General features: G+C 31.5%; 1 protein-coding gene across 2 annotated transcripts in view; it reads right to left on the bottom strand.

Moving 5' to 3' along the window:
* The window catches only part of Syx17 (syntaxin 17), a 142624-nt gene that overhangs the window by 40766 nt on the left and 78174 nt on the right, over positions 1-23684 (bottom strand). The gene's annotated exons all lie outside the window — the stretch shown is intronic.

Here is a 23684-nt window from a genome sequence, read left to right as displayed (position 1 = left end):
TTTTTCTCCCTTTTCCCCTCCACATGAGTGATAAATCTTTATTCTTATACATGTGGCCATCGCCAGCTCTTTTTGGGGATGCTTGATCCCCCTTAACAGTTTCTGAAGCCCCAAAAAAAAAGTTTTATAAATTAAGACTAAAATTTTATATAAAAAATAATTGAAGACCAAACTTATCTGAAATTTGTAGTTTGACATTTAAAAAATGTTAAATAAAATATATTAGGTTGAATTAAATCAAAGCAATACGTATTGAAAATATCTACAAATGGTTTGATTTGTACAATTTTTTGTTGCTGATCGGTTAAGAATGAGAAAAGTAGGATAAGTATAGAAGAATATCTTATTATCTCCATGGTAATCGTTAATTTATCTTCCTGTTGTATATAATATAAGAAAAAATGACTCATTTAGAAAAAAGAAAAAATACTGCCTTTATTCCTGGTATGTAGAGGTTCCATGACTTGGCATAAGAGGTATATATTTTTTTAAACTATAAGGTTTAAATCCGTTGATTTGTTGGTCCTATTTTGACATACAATTACGAATATACAGCAATAGTTCAGTATATTCCTTAATATGAATAAAGAAGGGTTTTTCATTCCTAAATAACTTGGTTGTTTAGACCCCCAAAATGGCCGACATTCACAATACTGACGTTATATGAACACCCTAAAAATAAACAAACGTGCTAAGTTTGTTCTTGACTGTATCACAACTCCTCCTCAATCCTAATCCATCATCAAGGTTCATCATCTTAAGGCAACTTTTTTTTAAATATTCTTAATTTTTTTAACATAATATTCTTATGTAAAAAATCGTTTTTAACTTAATAAAGGTGTAGGGTATTAAAAATGAAATATAATATTCCTGTATCAGCATCAAGGACATTTGACTAATTGATTATAAGTGCTCATTTGTGTACTTATAAATAAATCCATTCATTAAGTCATGATAAAGATAAGTAATTTCTTGATATCTAAAATTGAACCAAATATGAATTATTGGGTGTGCACTACTTTTGTACTGTACTTTTTTTTATGCCCAGATTTTGAGAAAGTTTGAATGTTATTTTGGTGTCCTTGGAAATCATCACAATATGAATATATAAACAATTTATAAAATCAGTATTAAAAAATCTTATTTTACAAAAGAAAAATATACTGATTATCCATTCAAGTATTGCAAAGTTACTACATAAATGATGTTAGGTTTTTCACACATCTTACTTAGACTTTAAATATGCCTGTAAGTATTTAAATAGTAATATGTTTTACTTATTGTTTTCCTAAACAATAATAAGGGTAATATATTTTGCACTATATGTTCATATTTACTCTATATTAATAAAACGAAGCTTGTCTGAATGTCCCTATGTTTGTTTGTCTTTCTGTGGTGTGAATTTCTATAATACGCACAATCAAAGAAATAACAATGTAGTTACATTAATGATATCTCTTAGGCATTTTACATATAACATGGAGCGTTCGTAACATATTAAAAAAGGAAAGTTTGTATATAAGTATAGAGTTGTATAAGAACGGTATGTTGAAATGCGTGTAGGTCAACTCCTATTTTAAACAACAAGCTTAGGTAGTTTAGACTAAACCATGTAGTGCTCAAGAGATTAAATTACTTTCTGGCTCATCACGTCATATTACACAGTAAACCTTAAATATTGTAACAAATGTTAAAACTTATATAACTCATTGTGGTTTTAAGATATCATAGTAAAAACTTCCCAGGTAAATAAGTAATCATTTGTTAACAAAGTTTGTTAGAAGTATTTTACAAGAACAGTACGGACTACGAAGAACATCAAAGTCATAGGAGAGAGGATTTGTTGAAATTCAAAGAGGATCCTCTGTAAAATGGTCATGGAGCTAGACATGGGCTACACAACGATGAACAAACTTGTCAAGAAGGGCCTGAGGATGTTCAATTACTGGCATCTGAAGAGACATCTCTTCTCAGAAAAACTCAAGAAAAGAGGGGCAACTGAAACAAGAAAGTTGCAGTCTGTTGAAGTTCTGCATGACTCCCAACATTATCTTTAGTGATGAGAAAGCTTTTTTCTATTCATGCTATATAGAACTTTCAAAAGGATGGGGTTTTGTCTATTAAATAGGATCTGATACGCCCGATAAAATCAATTGGACGCAGAACCCCTAATCAGTGATGCTCTGGGGAGCCGTCAGAAGATCTAGTAAAGACTTCTAGCCTTTGTACCCTCTGGAGTCAAAATTAAAAACTTAAAGAATGTAAACACCATCCTGAAGAAAGTTCTTCTTCCATCGGCAAATTCACGATTCAATGAAGAGACTTAGACCTTCCAACATGATGGTCTCATTCTCATTCGTTCAATATGACGCAGAGATAGTGCAATACTCATTTGGAACGATGACTTTTGACCTCATCCAATTGTTATTTGAACCCGCTGTATTTTAGAGTCTGGTCTAAAGGTTTGAAGAAACCTCTTCCAAATTTAGATGCGCCAAAAACCTCCCTAATTCGTGAATGGGACAACATTTCCATGGAGATGGTCTGTGTTTGATGCTGAAATATCCTCTGTAATAGACTCAAGGCTGTAGTTTCAGCCAAAAGAGACCATTTTGAATTATTTTTCTCTCACTTATTTGTAAGATAGTCAGTAGTAGTTTTTAAAATTTTTGGTATATAATAATATAATAAAAAAATAACATACAATTTTTCCTCTGAAAATGAAGAGTAACACTGAGGATTTCTTGGTTAATTATTTTATATATTTTTAAAGCAATAACGTCTAAAGACTCCTGGCAATGCTGGCTACTAAAGCATGTTCTTATTATTCTTAACAATTGCAATATTTAAAAAAATAATATTTTATCATTCTATGCTAAGAATTAAATAAAGGATTCTCTCAAGAAAGCTTTACAAAGAAATAATAATAATAAAAATAATAGCCTAATACATCAAAAAATCCAACTTGTAAATGAACTAAAGGAAAAAAAATACTATATCGTAATGCTTGAAAGAATATCTTCGTTTATTGTGGTTTTGTTTTTAGCAAGATGAATTAATACATACATAAAGTGCACGCGTGCAATGTACGGACCTAAAAAGATAGCATAATAAATCATTGTTGGGTAAAGAACAAAAAAATTCTTCGTAATATATAAAATACTTCATATACCACAATATAAAAAAACCATCTGTCAAGTCCTCTAGCTAGGAGTGAATGTGAACCTTTTTTTTTCATTATAAGAAATAGGATTTTTTTTGGCTCCTATGTATGTGTATAGTGATCACTATTTTTTAAATGAAATTTCATTTGAACCAAGTAAAATGTGTTTTTTTTTTGTTTAGACATTTTAAAGTTTATGATTGTATTTTTGAAAATGTTTTAATTATCACTTTGTATTGTTGACTGTTTTTAAGTGTTTTATGATTTATTTAAAAAATTTAACTTCATATTTTAGTTAGAAAATAATGATGGTCTTTCGAAAAAATCAAATTTACTTTAAAAAGAAACTGTCATTAAAAGCAATTATGAACACAATTTATTAAAAAGGCCAAAGAGCGTCGCCTTTTCCATTAAAGGCCATTCAAATCAACTAAGATATTTTTTTCGATCTAAAAACGTCAATTCATAAAATATGTTAGAAAATTCATAAGAATTTTCATAAAAATTATCTCATATCGGAATTAAAAAAATGAGATGGCAGACGGAAAATTTGAGGGGAATTCAATAACCCTCCTCTCCCCCTCCATAAAAATTATAGTTATGATCTGTAATGAAAATCCAGTGTAGAATGGGTATGTTAAAAAAACGAAAATCAACATGGTAACCCTGACAATTTAAACAATGTTTTGGAGGAGAGAAACAATAAGGCTCATGATGTTTCATTAGATCACGTACAATCAGCTGTTACAAAACGTGACGGAGAAAAGGATATAAACAAAGACATTTGCTAGAATCACTTCGATGTCGATCCTCAATTCTATTCTGAGTCCAACAAGGACTTACATTATAACTCCGCAACAAATCTTCAGAGTTACTATCCATGTTTAATGACCACAAGCGAATGTTCAATCCAGTTTTGAATATAATAGAATCTATTTAGGAAAGGATGTTCACTACCCAGGAATTAAATAGTAATCCATTCTTCCAATTAAAAAAAAAAAAAAGACCACTTGAAAAATACACCGAATTTTCAGGAACTTGCCAACAATTGAGAGTTGATTGTAATGAAAAAAACTACCTTTAAGAACAAAAAAAGGAAAAACTGTTGTTGTGAGTGCTCTTTCTTCTTTTTTGTTCATTATTTAATGTGTCCTCATGATGTTAACTTCTCCCACTCAAAGTAAACATTCTCGCCTATCTTTGACATCCATTGTTTTAAAAATACTCAATAAAATAAATATAAATGAATTTTAATAAATTTACAATATTTTCTCTGCACTTATAGCTATTCAAATGTAGCAGTTTCCTCTTTTTATAGAAGTAATTCATTTTCTCTCTCAAAAATCATATAAAAGACATAGTTCAGGTGTACCCTCCTCCTTCTTCTCACGCTCTTTTTTTCCTAACAAAAATTTCAAATCTTGACATGTCACATTCTTACTTAAAATTTACACCCTCATACTATTTATTTAAAAAAAATAGTGATCACTCTATCAGTCCTTGGGACCAGTTCTTCGAAATGTCAGTACTAGAACTGATTAAAAAAAGGAAATATAAAGTTGATTGATGTAATCAAGGACCAAACGGTATAAATTTAAAGAACAATATACAGGAATGAATCGGACTGAATTGAGACTAGAAATATGAGGAATTACGTGATATTTGCCAAGAATATTAATATATTTACATATATAAAATCACTAATTGCCTATTATAAATATGTTTCTACAGAAACCCCAGTCCACAAGAAAAAATCATGGTATTTTGAGTAGAGCAGCTCAGTTGCATTACGTTCAATTAGATTAGATAAAATAATCTATGAGAGGAAGTAAATACGCACAAATCCCACTTTGCATTAAGCAAGGGCATAGGCAAGAATTAATCCTATGTCGATTCTCAATTTTACTCATAGTCTAATAAGGATGTACACATATAACTCCCCCAACCAATTCACCACCAGCATAGTATTCAATTGATAACTTTAAGATCATATTTTATACTTCTTTATTGAGTTACATCACTAGAGAAGTGAAAATGGACGGATTTTTATGCGAATAATGTTATAATTTAACAGATTGTTTGGACAAGTTACAATTTGTAAATGTTTAAGACACCAAAAGCGCTCATTTTCACTTTTTTACAGTCACTTATCACCAACGGCAAGAAATATTATTTAATAAAATGATAATTGCATTTTTGACGAGTTATGAGTTTTCCTTCGAGATACGAGTTTATGTGAGCAAGTTAATGAAGTTAGAAAAAACAAAATACTTGTGGCCAAAATTTATGCTCGTGACTCATAGTATCTACCTACCATGGTATTATAGATACCTGGAATAATCAGGGCCATTAGGCCACACTAGGCCAATTAAACACTAGAACGACAGATGGTAACGATTTATTTTTTAGTATTTGTATTTGTAAATATGTTACGTTTTGTAAATCGACATTCAATTTTCAAAAACTTCAGAATAGTAGGCAGAAGAACTTGATTGAAATGGTTGGGCATATTATTCCTCTTGTTTCAATTTGAAATCATCATCTTCCGAATTGGAGTACGATGTAGACACAAGATAAGGTCTTATTTTTTCAATGTATAATTTTTTCTCGGACATTCTTGGTTGTTCAACAAAATCTATGTTTATATTTATATATGGAATTTGCAGAATATGAAGATTGTCCGTTCATGTCTGACCTTGCTTGGGCCTTTCCATACATAAGAATATTATTTGAAATGATTGGATATCAAATATGATACCCACGTCTGTCTAGGTAGTGCTCACTATATCAACGAAACGATTACTTTTTTTTTTGTGGTTAATAAAATGAATTAAAAAAATTCAACAAATTTTGAAACATATAATTAAGAAGATTATCACAGTATTTCATTGGACCCCTAATGGGCATCAAAAATGATACCCTCGTCGTTCTAGTGTTAAAAGGAGTGATTGGTTTTAAAAAAAGGAATAAAAGGGCATTTTTTTCTCCATTCCTTCAAGCGCAGAAATAAATAAAAAATCTAAGCTGCATGTCTGATATTTCCATTTGCTTAGCATTCCATGCCACCTACTATTACAATATCTTGTATCTTAAAGTCATGTAATACCCACAAAGCTACAATTTATAATCTATTTAGACACAGACTTGAATAATGATTTAATTAGAATGAAGGGAGGAGGGCTTTGGGAGAGACCTGTATTTTATGTGAACACAAAGGAACAAAAACAACTTCCGTCTAAGAGTAGATACAATATATCTATTAATTCAAGGTCAATTAACTATTTTCATTTTGAGTTTGATATCATCTCCCAAATGTGCTAGTTAACCCACTTTAATTAATGCATAAGTGTGTGATCAGATATGGTCAACATGTATTTATTATGGTTGTTAGAATTTAATTAGCTTATTTTTCTGCAATTAAGTAGTATCGGCATGAAAATACATTCTGTGCAATTGGTTTCAAATTAGTGTTGTGGCGATATCTATATTGATTTCCGCTACCAAAATTCGCATCTATATGAACAAAAATTGGAGGTTCTCATTCCCTTTCAGGGGTGTCTGCAGGATATTTTAATGAAAATTTTCATTCCTATTTTTTTTATGAAGGACATATTTTGACATGACAGCTAAACTTTTCAATTGGGAGAAGATGAAAAACATGATTTAAAAAGATGGTATTTTGATATGGACAAGATTAAAAAAGTTTTTGTTATGAAAATTTTATATGATTTCAATGATTATACAGTTTTCTCCTTAATCATTACTTATTTCTATTCACTCTTTCTTATCAGTTGTCTTGTCACCATGTTTCTTGTCATTATTACATATATTATCAGTTTGCCTCTTATTAAGTATTGATTGCGATAATTGAATTTCAACTATCCGCTGTCGCTTTCTCCAATTTTGAGATAAAAATAGAAAGTAAGAGTTGGGCCAAACTAATATAATGCACCTGAATAGCTCTAGGGGTTACCTTTCTTTCTAGAAGTATTTAAGCCGGAAATGGTAAGATCATATTATCTCGATTTTTATGTGCATTTATTAATTCATTCATATTAAAGGTCTATAATTTGATTGTAATGCTATTTACATCTGAGCAAATTTCGATATTATCTTAATCATATTTTCTATTATTTGTAAATCAATGTTTTAACATCCTTCAAAAATTGAGAAGGATCAAACTGACATCTAAGTGGTTATGGAAATGAATCAATATTTTTCTTCCACTATTAAAATTTCCAATAAGTCTCATGCTTTTCAAAATATGTCAGAAGATGGGAAAGATAAAAAGAACATACTAAAATGTCATTTACTATCAAAATGGCTAACAATGTTTTTGTGGTATATACACATAAACGAGAAGTAAATTAACTTTTTCATTATTCTGGTTAAATATTTATTTATCGAATTAACCTACTTTTTGAAAAATTGAATTAACTTTACCTCATTTGCATAATATATGTATCCGTGGCTATAAAAAAAACATAATAAATTAATTATGATTGCGATTATGAATAAAATAATTTAAAGCCATATCTACCTATAAATTATATAATATATTTTTTATAATGAACAATACAACACAGAGGTACTCGATCGGTCTATATTGTATATAAACGTCCATAAGATACAATAGTTAGAAGGGGAAGATTTTTCTAAACCCAAATTCACTCTTCCCAATGTTTCTAATCCATGGGAAGGGATAATCATGACTTGGAGAAAAATAACAGTTTTAAGATTAGAAAAGGAAAAACAGTTGGTGAAATCGTAGCTCTTTTTTTTTTTTCTTGCTATGAATGATGAATTCCTGTCTACTTTTGCTGTATTTAAAGAAATATATATAGTAAAATACTAATTACATATAATTTTATAATACAGGATGAGGACTCAAAAATTATAATCCTCTTCGAGGCTGTCTAGCCTCAGTTCTAAAAGTCTGACAATTTTGTAAGAAATAAAGAAACGAACAAAATAACTTGCTTTCAATGACAGTATATTTCATGAGCACACACACACTAGTGATTACTTTATATTTATATGTTCTCTCTTCAAGAATGAAAGAATAATGATAAAAAAGTTTTGGAAATAAAAAACACTATTCAGATTGCAACTTGACAAAGTCATCCACGTGTTTTAAGTCATATTTTCAACATCTCTAGCAATGTTTACTCCCATTTCAATTTCTTAATTTACAAGAAGAAAAACAAAATAGGCAACTTAAAGAGGTTAAGAAACCGCTGATGTAAAATCAGGGGATATATATATCTCCTCTTGTCAACAGTGTTACTCTTTCATAGCGTTATTAAAAAGTGTGGCTGAAGTCAAATATCAGTTGGAAAACGTTATGGTATAATCTTGTATTTCTTTTAACCTTGGTACACAACACATTTCCTCTCTTTTGTAAAAAAAATAAATATATATAATCAGTCGGTAATGTTGGATCGGTCTAAAAAACTAAAAAGACTGCAGTGCCATCAGTACAATTCTAAAAAAGATGTTTATCCTAGAACCAGTTCTTATTTGCCCTTTATCGTAACTACAAGAGCTGAAATCAGTTAACTACGTCATTTCAGTTTCTGAAGTTATTATAACTTCTTTCAATGAGATCTGAAGTTTATAGTAAGAGGTATGTAACTAGAACGTATTAATATTTGTGATAACAGAAAGACTGAAGGGGGGAGTAAGACTGATAAACTAAATCTCAGAGAGTGGCGCTGTCTTGCAGCAAAATAATAAAATAATTAAAAAAATAATAATAATTATAAATATAATTGTATAATTATTGAATATCAAATATATTTGTATGTTACACAAATTTTCACCATTTTGTAAAATACAATTAATTACAAATGTGTAACACCACCTTGCGGATAATATGATTATTAGGAAATTGGAACTTTCATTAATTGTATAGGTAGCCATGTATCTTAAGCTCCTACTGCTTCTTGAATTTTTTAAATCGGACGAGAAATGTCATCGCAGCAAGATTCAAGGATTAGGACATGAACTCCTTCTCAAGCGGGTCACACTCCAACAGAGGTAGACAGGCTGACGGTAATTGTTTGTAAGACTATCTACAATGGTAAAAATAGACTAAACCACAACGGGACCATAAATAATAAGAAGGTCTCCGGAAAAAGCCCATCAGTAATGTGTATGCCGTCAAGGACACCCTTGAGCTGGGTTCCGGAGGGCTGGAGGCTCACGTCAGCCATATACATCGACTATTTCGAGGCAAACCTACGCTTCAGATCCATGCAAATTTCCCCGCCTGCAACGTTGTCTCTCAGTAAGATGGGGGTCCGCTCATACTGCAAAAATTACTCAGACATTCTTTGCTAGCAACATTACTTTCTGGGACAAGTGCATCTAGCAACAGTACATTTGGGATGTCAATTGCCTCAACTTTTCTTTCTGGCCACACATCGATAGACCCTGTAGCATCCGTCACCCGAACGATGGCGCCATGAAGGCCTCCGGCGTCGAGGAGTGGGCTGCAATGAACCCGAACTCCATTTGCAATAATTGCAAGCCTTATTGCAAGAGGCTTATGACCATCTGTGAGGCCAATGGTGACCAAATAGAGTAAATGTATTGGACAATGGCTATGTATAAGAAAACAATATTATAGAGTATTGTTAAATGTATAATTAAAGAATGGCAGGCTATTTTTTCACTTTTCTAGTTTGTAAGTTTTTAGTTTCCATCCGGTACCTAGTTATTCTCAAGTGTGGACAAACTCTAATCTCTAAAAACAAACAAAATATAAATACATATTTTTTAAGACTTCCTTGATGTTCTTGTATGTTGCTTTTTGCAAATTTATTCATGACTATACAGACATATTACATATGTCTGTATGTACTTAGAGTAAAAGAGATTCAATAAACCCCCTTTTAGACTCTACTATTACTTCTACAAGTAGAATGAGCACCACCACCTCAATTAAGTATTATGTGTAATCTTATACACTCATGATTAAAATGTCAAAAAGCAACAACAAAACGAAACATGTATGTAAGTATTTAAAGTAGGTCATATGATATGATGAGGAACAAATAATAATAGACTTGTACATTGGACCGGTTTGATTTTCAACTATTTACGAATTTCGATTACCGGTAGAGCAGAAAAATTCCCTTGGGATATCAAAATTATCTTTGCAAAATTGCATTGCCCTAAGAGGTCGCAGATCTCTATCAAAATATGAAAAAGGCAAAAATTCCTTACATAGTGACAATAAATATTAGGAATACATTTTTAGTTACTTTATTTTGATAGACATTTTTCCAAACTATAAAAAGTATCAAAAAAGGTTTTTATTTTAAATTGTCTTATTGAGCAAAAAAAAAATAAAATAGAAAACAAGGTTAGGAAGAAATTAGCTCTAGAAGAAAAAATATTTTTCATATCTTAGAATAATGTATATCTTCATCAATTAATGTGAAAGAATGATTACTGCTATATTTTAATTGTATGTAATTAGTCAATGAGTGCAAAAGAATACTTTTTGCTGTGGTGTTAAAAGGATTTTTTTTCGCACACAGACCATTTTATAAGGGACTCTTTACACCGCTGGATACGTAAAATCTCTCTTTATCTAAATCTAGTTGTAAACACCTCCTGATCAGAAAACTAAGGAAATACAAAGCCAACACCTAAAGGTCTAAGGACATAGGAAGAATTTCTTCCTCTTTGTTTCCCCTTCTCTTTTCCTCCCTTAACGTTGTGGTCACGTTGATATAGAAAAAGTGCATTGAAGAGAGTGCCATGTTTTTTTATCCTTTTTTACCTTAAAGTTACCTTGTGTACGCCACTTGCTACCATATCCACATGTTATATTAGTGATAGGTATTGCAATGAATTCGCATCCCACGAACCGACCCCCAGATGACAAACAATCCAGTAATGACAACAGCAAGATATCTTATGCCAAAGTACTAGCTAAGAGTCAAGGAAACATCAATGATGCTTCTAAGAAAGGAAAATATGAATACACCATTCGAGTGGGATACTTTCGTCATCTCTTTGATTGAAAATAATACTAAGAGAGTCTTTAATAACAACTTTTAATACATATTGTTATATATAACGCAGCTCTGCACTTTGGTGTTTAGGAGGAGGAAATTGCTGGTTCCCAAACGCGGTATGGGTATGGATATGCCTCCTTGTATACAAGTGAGCCTGTCAATATTCAAACACGTATGGAAAATTTCAAGAAGGAATACACCACTGAAATGGAAGAACCAAGTGGAGAACCTAAAACTATTACATTGATAATTCAAGGGATATAGAATTTTGAACTTGATCGCAGAAGGAAGATGAAAATAAAAGCTGTTAATACTTATAAAAGAGTAGATGAGGATAAACTAAAAAATGGCTAAGACACTTTGCCGAAGTTATTGACTCCTATCCAGAACCAAATCCTTAGGATCCTGATGCTGAGAAAAAATTTACAAAATATAAGAACTTCGAATTACATACTCGAGATAAGCGCTGACTATCACAATATCCCACAAATAATACTAGTAAATGGAAGCTTACTGAATCTTATGTTCCCAGGAGGTACGACTCCAATGCCAAAAACTGGTTCCAGTTAGGACATACGCGCGTAAACTGTAACAGAAAACGATAACAAATCAAGGAATACAAATCTGTACTGACTCTGAAAATTGATTAAATCAAGAATCACAAAACTGGTAGGGAATGAAAGGGATATGATGAAAGAAGGAATGGATAACAAAAATTGCAACGAGAGTCCCACTCTTGAGGAAGACAAAAGCAACAACAGTAGCATTACAGCATGTTATGGGAAAGAAGTAGATAATCTCAATGACTAATCCACTCTTGGAGTTGACGACAACATCCATGCTAGGCCTATAACTTCCGATAAAAATGAAGTAAAAAATAAGGTAGAAGACACTTCTACTATCTATTGTCCACAATCACAAGAACCAGGTAAGGAACCAAACAACCATAGCGAGGGAAATAGACATCAGAACCTTACGCCTGTTACTAAGGTGAGTGCAGGACAAACGGAAATACATCTTAGAAGACTCTCTGAGACAGAAATCCCAAGAACCTTTCTTTGTACCCTCACAAAAGAGAACATATTGCTGGTCAGATCAAGATCAGGATCTAATTCAAAAAGAACATTATCTTGTTCACGATCGTCTCTGTCTGTATCTATATCAAAGCAACATAAAAAAGAATGACCATATCAATCCTTTCCTTAAACGTAAAGTAAATACATAGATTCTAACGTAAATTCATACAATATGCTAAATTACCCGGTTTCTACCAGGGTAAGCTTTTGCATATTGCCCCACACAGGCCAACAACTATAGGAGAAGATTTTAACGTGAAACTAAAAAGGACCAGAGACGCAACAAGCAAGGCAGCAAACTCCCATCTCAATCCACAAAAGTACAGTTATCAATTATTACGTCCTTCGGTTTAATAACGTAGGATACAGAAAGAACAATTTATTTCACACCTTCTTTTCTATTGACAAGAACTTTAAGCCAGTTGCGTCCAGAATCGACTTATTCCTGATGAAGGGATTTGTAGGAGATGGAGTTGATTCTTATGACGTAATAGATGCTAAACCTTGAGATCATAAGGCAATTAGTATTTTTTAAAAGGGTTAAATATATGTATTTATTCATTTTAAACAATACATTTATAAAACAATGGAAACATTATTATTATGTTCTGATAAAAAAAGAAAAAAACCATTAAAGAAGAAATGACAAATGCATGTTTAATTAATATTAAGTCAACACACAAAGATAAAAAACAACGAAAGAAAGGCAATTAGGATTAAAATCCCAGTGAAAGGAACTCAGAAATAAAAAGCCGTGGATACTTAACTCAAACATCATGGACGATCCACAAGTTAATGAAGGAGTTATAAACATAATTCTGATCGTATCCCAAAGGCTGTAGTATGAGGGGGTGTGTTTCTGATTTTGTAATAAATGTTACATAGGATGAGAGTTTTGTGTAGAAGAAAAGGATCTGTTCTTCCGAAAAGACAGAGGGAAAATCTTAACAAAATTGAATCTATCTCTTAGAGGATTCTTACTGACGAAGAAAAAAAAAAGCCAAATTAGACCCCATGTATAGGAAAAACAATTTGATGTATAGAGAATTGAAAATGAACAATATTGATGACCTGTCACATTCCATACTGCTGTGTATATGTGGCAAATATAAATAGAAAAAACGAACCATTAGGTCATTAGATAATAAAGGCGTGAAATCGGATGATCTGAAATTCAACTGCAGTGAGATCAATAAATTCTACTCTAAACTCTACTCATTGATAATAAATGGAGGAGATGCCAAACAAATACAGCTTCCTTTTGTGATGACTTGATGCTGAGATACAGGTAAAATCTAACAGAAAAACATTTGACACACTTTGAGATTAAAAATGCCATTGTCAAAATTGCTAAGCTTAATAAATCCCTGGGGCCAAAATACGTATACGTTGACCTCTTGATGCCTGTTCTGCTCTCTTTTTACGAAAGAGTAATGTCTCTTGGATATTTTTCCAGGATTTGCATCCGAAGGACAGATTCTCTGGGTACCAAAAGCGGACAAAAATCCTGGATACCTGAAGAACTACCGACCCTTAACCTTGCACAATTCTATATACAAAATTTTCTACTATGTTTTGACTAACAGAATAAGTAGTTTGACGACGCATATATGAACCCTTCCCAGTACGGATTTCTGAGAGGTAAATTTATGGAAAAAATTCCCTTCTCTGTACATACCTTCCTCGAATAATCGAGTAACACCACTGTGATCACTTTGGATTTTGCCAAAGCCTTCCATTATACTCAAAACGAATGCAGTATCTATGTAAAGTGTGTATAGATGTTACTATGAAGTTTGAATTGTTTCTCGGTTGGGAACTGCCGATAAGAGGACACTTTAACTTCCTGGAATTACAAACTGTGTCCGCTGATATTGATGCGGATATTAGATGGTAAACCTCACTCATTGGTAAAATGGCTGAAAAGTCCTTTAAATTAAGGTTAGGCCATTTTAAGGTGGCCGAAAGACCCTTGGTACTGTTCAGGATGAAAACCTCGATGGTTTCTACATTAGTGATCAGAAGATGTTTCAAAAAATCAACGTTGGTTCCTTTTAACAGCTATTTGGAAATGAGAAACATTAACAAACGAGCTTATAACAGCATCAAAGAAATAAATAGTATATATTTGACATCTTCTGAGAGATGGTTCAAATATCGATTACTCTCAGGTATGTTGGAGCTTGGGGTAAAATTATTTGCCGGTTTTGCAATGAAGCAAGAGAGACTACTAACCATCTCTTTTGGAGCTATAGGCTTTTAAGTGTAACTTGTGAGCGGATCTCAAGGCAAGGTCAACGCCATTACTACAAAAACATAACAATAATACATGCAAAAAGGTCTAAGAATGACTTAAACCATACAGACGTTATCTCTATTGCTAATTTATACTTCAAAGCCCTTAAGGGTTTGGACTAGCTCATCAGTTAACTGAAGACAATCACGCCAACGTGATTTAATTTTTAATTCCTCATCTGTTTAATTTTATCTTTATATTTAATTTGAGGGTTTTATTATTTTTACCGTTGTTTTTTAAGCTTAAAATTTTATGTTTTATGCAATGTGCTAAGTTTTGGTTTTGTCGAAAAGCTTATATTTTGTTCTGAATAAAGTAACGCCACATGACCCCCCCAAAAAAAATGTTATATTTCAATCTTTAAATAATTTTAGTCTTCATTCAAGCATAGAACAAGATGTGTTACATAAATTTTGCATTGGTTATTTCCTTAACAAATCCCAACATTTCCAATCTAACCGTAATCCAATTTTGAAAAAAGTTAAAAAAAACAAAAAAAAAAAACCGGCCTATTGTACACAATAGTTAATAATATTGTGCATAATTTAGTATCTAATGGAGTAGCCAATAGCTCGATTAATAATAAATATATGTTATTATAACAAACTTATCTAACCAAAGCTACTGTGCCAAACTTTTATTATTTACTCATCCCTTTTACGCAAATTTTAGAGGTTAAGTGTCATTTTTTACATTTTTCTTCCATACATGGAGACATTGTAAATAATCTTCTCCTAAGCCCTAGTCTGTTCCCCAATGGCCTACAGGGACGATTCTGCACGGAATGTGCTCCTATCTTAATCATATTCTCGTAGTATGTCCTCATGTTGACGACTAAGACAATTTTTTTCTTAGAAATTGACGACTAATTATGTGTTCTACAACATTGTTCCTTCGAAAATTGTAAAAAAATGACTCTTAACCTCTAAAAAATTGCATAATAGAGTTGAGTAAATATTAAGGGTTGACCCGGTATATACCAAGTGACAAAACAAGGACAACGTGATCAATATTTATCCAATAGTATAGTTGACTAACCGACAATATTTTTCTCCACTAAGGGTGCCCAAGTAAACTTGAACATGACCCTTTAAAACAGCGTTTCTCAAACTTTTTCAGCCAGTTCACTTTTAAAAAGTTCATAAAATCTTAAGGTGCTCCATTGTAAAATACGATTAAAAATGACAGTAAATGCCAAGTTCCTGTTTCTTTAGACAAGACAGTAATGAAAAGAGCATAATACAAACTCTGAATAATAATTATAAGGATAATTTTAGGGTATAAAAATACAGATTTCCTAAGTGCTTCTCTATTTGATTGACCGCCAGAGCTATACAGCTACACAAAAACCTAACGACAAGACCCAACTAACTCAAATGGAGTGTATAAGTAGGCTAATGCTTCATTTCACAATCAATCATGTCCAATTCTGGTGGGGCTTTTGGTTTTAGAAAACGATCCAATATTTTGGGGCTTGTTCCTTGCTCTTTGTGAAATCAAAAATATTTTTTTAGTTAAACTATGAAATAATATGATGTGCACTGCAGTCACACTGACATAGGCGGGCTATTGACATGACATGTAATTGAAAATAAGTTCTTGATACAAATTTGTATTGTTAATGTTATATATTAATTTATCTAAATATAAAATGTTATCCTTTCATATGTAAAAAGAATGTATTTATGTTTTCAACTATACCTATATGAAATGTCAATTATTTTTATTGATTTCTTAAAATTATATATCAAAATACGTATTTTTGTCGGCACTCCTGCTGCGGTCAGGGGACACCCTATAGTGCCGTGGTACATACTTTGAGAAACGCTGCTTTAAACTAAGAATGCATATAACTGAATTAACAAGATGATTTCTGCAAGGGGAAGAAAAATTCGCATTCGTAATGAGGGAAAATGATTAAGTGACATCATCTGTAGTATCATAAAATGCAACATCTTAGATGGGAAAAAGATATCAGTAGGACAAGGTATCTACTTTATCTAACAGTCTTTGATTTTATCGCCACTTTGTTTTGAAGCTTTATATCCAACATATATATTAATTACCATACTGAAACTTTGTGTCATCTTTCAATCTTTTTACAACTGTTCTTCTAAATCAAATCTATAAAACAAAGTAACAACCCGTACTTGTTAGTTTGAATTTTAGTAGCGCTATCCATTTGAGTAACGTATACTTATATTTTATATTAACTAATAGTAATCATTCTTGGAGTTGTATTATTTTGCCAAAAGTTTACAAACTAATACAGGGTGCGTGGACAAAATCTGCCGCTTCAAAAAAACAACAACTACAAGCTTATTTTATAATATTTATTGATAAAATAAAAACGATTATCTTTATTAGGATATGGAGCAGCTATCTATTTAATGTAGCCGCCGTCTGCGGCCAAAACCCGCTCAATGCGACTACGAAACCGAGAATAGGCATTTTGGATCTGCACTGCTACTATCTCACTGAATTTCTCCTTGATGCAGGTGATGAGAGACTGCTTAATGTTATGAGAGGAGCGGTTGGTCATGTTCTCCATGTAGGAACAGACAAAGTAGTCCAACGTGTTCAAATCCGGTGATGAGGGAGGCCAAGAGGAGAAGAGTACGAACGCAAAAGCATTACTTTTCAGCCATTCTTGCATCCGCTTAGCTTTGTGGGCCGGAGCCGAGTCCTGCTGCCACATCCACGGCCTATCGCTGACAACAGACTTGATCCACGGCCACACAACGTCCTCCAGGACCTGTAGGTAGATGTCCGTGTTCACCCTGAGGCCTGTCTCGAAGATGTGGGGCGGCATGAAATGACCCTCACTTGACACGACTCCAAAGACCATGACAGTGGCCGGAAACTTGGTCTTCATGACCCTGGGGACGTTTCTGTTGTTTATGGCAATCCAGCTATGATTCTGGGAGTTGTGGATTTGATCCATGAACAAAATTATTCTCATCAGAGATGAACCAGAACATCTTCGGCGACTTTGGGTTCTTCAAGATGTTCAGCAGCCTGAAGCTTTTGAGCAGCCGCAACTCTTGAATCTTTTCAGTCAGAAGTTGGGCTGTCTGACGCCTGTAGGACTTGCACCTTAAGTCCTCCTTCACACAAGCCCTTACGGTCCACTCGGCCACGCCCAGGTCCCTCGCCATGGCTCTCATGGAACGCTGGGGGTCCTCGTCGATGATGTCCGATGACTCCTCCAGTTGCTTCCTGAGACTTCTGATCGTTCTAACTGGCATTGCCAGAAGGCCAGAGATGTCAGCATTGCTTAATTTCATGGGATCACTAAGCATAATCTGAATAGCAGCGCACCTACGATCTCTCTCATTGAACATAATGACTTTTCTTGGGCACTTAAAATGATGCTATCGCTACAAGTGGTAAACAATACTAAAACCTATGACCCAGAAAAAAATTTAACACCAAAAACAGACGAATCAGACATCAGCTGATGGAGTAATGTCGTCTTTAAAATGTGGCAGATTTTGTCCACACACCCTGAAACTAACTAAACAACACTCATACATCATTTCCCACGCCCCAATTCAGGGAAAGCAATGCAATATTTTTTAAAAAGGATACAAAAGATTTCTCTTTTATAAACAAAGACAAAAAAAAATAATGCTATTTCCAAATATTTGGAAAAAAATTGTTACTTCCCCTAAAAATCTTGTGACTTTTTCTAATTTTGTCATATATTTATTTTGACGAATTCTGATATTACTGAATGTTAATTATCGATCCAAAGGAAGTTAGTTATTTCATTTGATACCATAAGGATATAATGGACTCATCTAATATAACTCCATGCATCAATTGGTAGAAACAGTAATACTGAAGCTAAAAATTCAGTAAAAAGTTGTCAAAAGTGGACAAAGAAGAAAAAAATTCTCCCATTTTACGGGTTTAAAACTAAAATAGTAACCGTACAACGTCGATCTTTTACCTCACATAATTTTTATGTTTATAAAAAACTGCGTTATTACAATACTTACTTATAATAATGTATTTATAAAAGGATTCAAGAAAATGTTGTACTTAAAAAAAAAAAAGAATCATTTTCTTAGATCAAAAGTATATCCTTTACATATATATTAGAAAATGGAATAATACCAAATAATAGACAAATAAGTCAAAATTCGAGTTTCGATAATAAATATACCTCATTTCCTATTATTATAGAAGCATATTCTGGAAGCGTATACTTCTATTTTGTGACTAAAGGTATTAAAAAACTATGTAGACGTTATCATTATAATTCTCGATATCTCTACGTGTTTTATATCATTCAATTCAAAAGAAAGTGCTTTTATTATCATATGAAAATTAAACTAATCCACTTACCACTAGGTACATTGGTTAGAAGAAGTTTTGCATTATCCTTGATAAGTTCATTCAATATCTTCACAAGGAGGCAAACTTACTCAATTTTATTCAATATGGTAGATGCGTAGCCAAATAACTCTCACAACCACATTTTTTTTTTCAAATTTAATCATAATCTATTATTAATTTAGCTCATTATGATGGGATATTCTGCGCTAAAACTAATTTTTAAATATTTTGCTTGTGAGACAATGAATCATTAGACAGTGAAAATAGGAAATTTCTTATTTATGACCCTCCAGTGATTTAGATCAATTACTTTCTGGAAAAAGTATTCAAACTTTCGTGATTTTTGACAAAATTACAAATCCAATTTAATTGTAATGCGATTCTCAAATTAATTTTTTTAATATGTTGGTACATATGTACACAGTTTATGATAACAATATGTATATTTTGCTATACTCAAAAAATTCCTGGCAGTGCCAAAATTGTGTGCATGTGGGCATTGCTTAAAATAGGGAGGCATAATAGAGAGGAACACTGATTAATTCCTGGTTATCAAGATATGTATACTTTTTAAAGCAATTTATGATAAGAAGTTCGACAATTTTTACATCTCTTAGAAATACAATCAAAGAAGACTTCGGTATTTATTGAATTTTAGTAAAATATGTGTCACTAAATAAACAAACTTATCACCCCTTATTTCCAGCCACAAAAACATACGTAATACTCAGTTTTGTCCTATATACTCGCAAAAAGGGAAAGATTCTGGGAAATTACTTGTTAACAGATAAAATATAAGAAAACGAGTGTTGAGATCCTTATTGACTTGCCTACCCAGTTTTTACTTGGTTAATGGGGATACATCTTTCTGTATTGAGAGGTAATTTAAAATCTTTTACTTTTCTTATAAGAACATATGTAAAAAAGCATATAGTTTTTTTGTGACGTCATAATCAACCTTAAAAACTCAGAAAGAAATGCTTACGATTAAATAACATATAAATTATTTTCTTCCCGCGCATTGTAAACCAGAACTTCGGAGTCAGTGCTTTTTTCACTGGAGTCGGAGTAAGAAAATTTGTACGGACTCGGACTTACAGAAATTAGTACAATTTATGTAAATAAAACTTATTTATAATCTAAGGCTTACATTGAGTGTATATATAACGAGTATTAAGTACAATAAATCTATGAAACTTCTGCATAAATTATGTTAAGAATTTATGAATGTATTAGCAATATATTGATTTTGACCCATTTCATTTATTGTTCATCATGTTAAATAAATTATTTTCCAAATATTTTCTTTATAGCTGGCACAATTATTTAATGCATATAACTAATGACTATAAATTAAATCTATATTTATGGTCTCTAGACTTAATGACTCAATAATACTTATATTGGATATAAAGTATATTATTATAAAACTAAATGTCTGAGTCGGAGTCGGTAACATTCAAAATACTGCAATTGGAGTAGGGCATTTTATGTACTAAATTCAAAGCCCTACTGTAAACAATCCAACAGTAGAAAGAAGGACTATATCGAAATGACGTCATAATATTTACAGCTTATATTCACGAAACCTTCTGCGATATTGTCTTTTAAAAAGTGAGGGGCCATTGTCCTCCCACTGTTGTGGTCTTACACTCATCACACATCAGTAAATTATTTTTATTAGTATGTATTGGAATACCCTGTTTATCGGAGCGTGAAAAAAAAAAATACCAGAAACCCATTTTAATAAATAACTAACTTATGTATTAATTAATATATGATGATTTAAGATTATTTCGACCTCTTTATCTATATTAATATAGCACAGTTTGTCTGTATGTACATTAGACTGTACCAAAATGACAAAAGTTGGGAATTTGGTACTGTAGGATATTTTTTATTTTGTATTTTATTCCTATTAACAAGAAAACAATCATCAAACGTCTATAAAAAATGGTCCTTTATGGACGCGTTTTGAATTGAAAATCTGTAAAATTTCGAAAAAAAGAAAGTTTTGGAGTTTTTTAATTAAAATTATCAATTTGAATGGAGTTACAGGATTTTTATTTTATTTAGTATTATAAATAAAACATATATCTTGAAACAATGTTTATACAATCTTTCTCTGACTTGCCTCATGGTATGAGTATTTTAATTCCAAACATATTGCCAATGAATATATATTATTTTTTGGTACCTCCCATTATGCGCATTTACTTTGATTTTTCTCTTCATTTTAACTAAATTATCCGTTTTTCTTACAAACTGTCTAATATATTATAATTAAATATACTTTTTTTGTTCAATTATGTCATATATTATTTATATACTATATACATTATTTTACCAATTTTTAATTTTGGAATTCGAAATTTGTCAATTAAACTGTTAAAAATACTACAGATATTTATTATTTCTAGTGTTGGTTGTTTTTATTTAAGGATATTTAAATTTTTATATTCTATAAGTTTGATACTTTTCATTTATTATGAATATGTATTTCCTTTTTTTTATAACCTTTAAAAAAAAGATTTTATTAATCAATTATTGCTTCTAATTATTTTTTGTTACATTAATTGAGAAAATTAAACATAATTTAATATTGCTCTGATATAGTCTCTTTTGTCCACAAATTTGAGCTGAAGTGTTGTTTATTTCTTTACTGCACGTTGAGAACTTTGTGTCTGGCATGGTATTTTGAGAAACCGAAGCGGTAAAGAGACAAAACTAATCAGTTAGCATTGAGGAATTACTACTTTGATTAAAGGGTCAGTGGCTTTGTTCCAATCCTGGATATTAATAATTGAAGTAGCATCCCAATTGAAATTAGGCAGTACACTGATATCTACCAAATCACTTCCATCTCTTATCACTCTTATTTTTGATATCCTGAATTGTCTATCTTCTTGCTTAGAGCTTAATAGTAAACATAGTAGAACATACTCAGTGTGAGCATACCTCATACCTTTTCCCCACAAATTTCATGGCAATACTTTTTACTTTTCTTTTTAAAGTGCATCTTTTTTTTGTTGTTTCATGTCTTGAATTAAATGTATTTGATGTAACGTATGTGATGTATAGGTGAAAATATTTAAATCTACTTTAATTTTGAACTACATATGAAAGTAAAAATTCACAATGAACTCAACTATAATGTGCAACTTTTTTTATATCTCCAGCCAACCAATGCTTTGAGGTGTAGAGTCATACAAAACGACTTGTCGATATGAGCCACATACAATGCGAAATAATGACGACCTTCATTTGAAGAAGTTATTCATCTGCAATTCCTAAGATAATCATTTTTGTAATACAATAAGCATAAAATAGATCAATAGAACAAATCATCAACGACAATTTCAGAAATTTCAGGCAGGGGAAAAATTGGGCTGACTTTTTCTAAATTTATAATTAAATTCGAAATTGTGAACGTTACTACGAATAATTTTCACAAGTTCCCTATTTATAATAAATAAACACATAATAAAACGAGTTAGCTCAATTTTGGGGACTATTGAGCTTAGTCATTATGTGACGTAGTGGTTTTATGTGTATGAAGTTCACACACTATTCACACAGGTCTATGGACCAAAAATTTCTCTGTTAGTTGAACTCTGAGGATGTTCTACTATCTTTACTAAGGTCTAATCCAGAATATAGACAATTCAGGATATCAAAATAAGAGACATATGAGATGGAAGTGATTCGGGAGATATCAGTGTACGGCCATACTGTCACATAATCTCAACCAGGATGATAATACAATTATTTAAATCAAGGATTTTAAAAACGCTACTGATCCTTTTATGACTGTAGTCATTCCTCAAAGTCGACTGATTAGTTTTATCGAAAAAAATGAATTAAAAACTCATAATAAATGAAAAATATCAAACTTAGGAATATAAAAATATGGTTAAATAAAAACAAATTAACCTTAGAAATTTAGGAATAACAAAAATATGGTCATATTTTTAAAGTTTAATTTACAGTTTTTGTACTTCAAAATTATAATTCGTTAAAATAGATTGCCTTATTTGGCATAAATGAAGAACAAAAGTATATTTGATATTAATATATTTTACACTTATATCAAAAAATGAGATTTTAGTAATAAAAATGAGGATTAACATCAAAATAAATGCGTGTCATACGCGGTACCAAAAGAAAATATATATTCATTGGTAATATGTTAAGAATTAAAATACTCATACCATGAGGCGAATTAGAGAAAGATTGTTGAAATATTGTTTCAAGATATATGTTTCATTTATAATACTAAAGAAGATAAAAATCCTGTAGCTGAATTCTATTCGATAATTTCAAAATTTCCTTTTCTTCGACATTTGAAAGGTTTTCAAATCAAAAAGTGTCAATAAAGGGCCATTTTTGGGATTTTTAATGGTTATTTTCTTGTCTAGATGAATAAAATGCAAAATAAAAATATCTATATATAATATTTCGGTGTAGTCTAATGTACATATACCTGAATGTCTGAATATATGAAAAATAGATACAGGGTGCACTGTATGTAGTACTTCCTGATGTATGTCATACACCAATACTACATATAAATAAAGAAGGGAGTATAATATACAAGGATCACTGTTTAAAATGAATGAAATCTGGCATGTGTTTAGTTGAACTCATTTCAGAAAAAGAAAAAAAAAGGAGTACAATATATAAAATTTAGAAAAGTGAATGTGACTTTAATTAGTTACGAGCTAAAGTACTTTCTGGCTGATTAAATCATATTATTATTTTTTCTCAAGGTGTTA

The sequence above is a fragment of the Lepeophtheirus salmonis genome, chromosome 3 (assembly GCF_016086655.4).
Source record: "Lepeophtheirus salmonis chromosome 3, UVic_Lsal_1.4, whole genome shotgun sequence".
NCBI classification, from domain to species: Eukaryota; Metazoa; Arthropoda; class Copepoda; order Siphonostomatoida; family Caligidae; genus Lepeophtheirus; species Lepeophtheirus salmonis.
The sequence above is the reverse complement of the archived record's forward strand: the minus strand, read 5'-3'. Positions and strand labels throughout refer to the sequence as shown.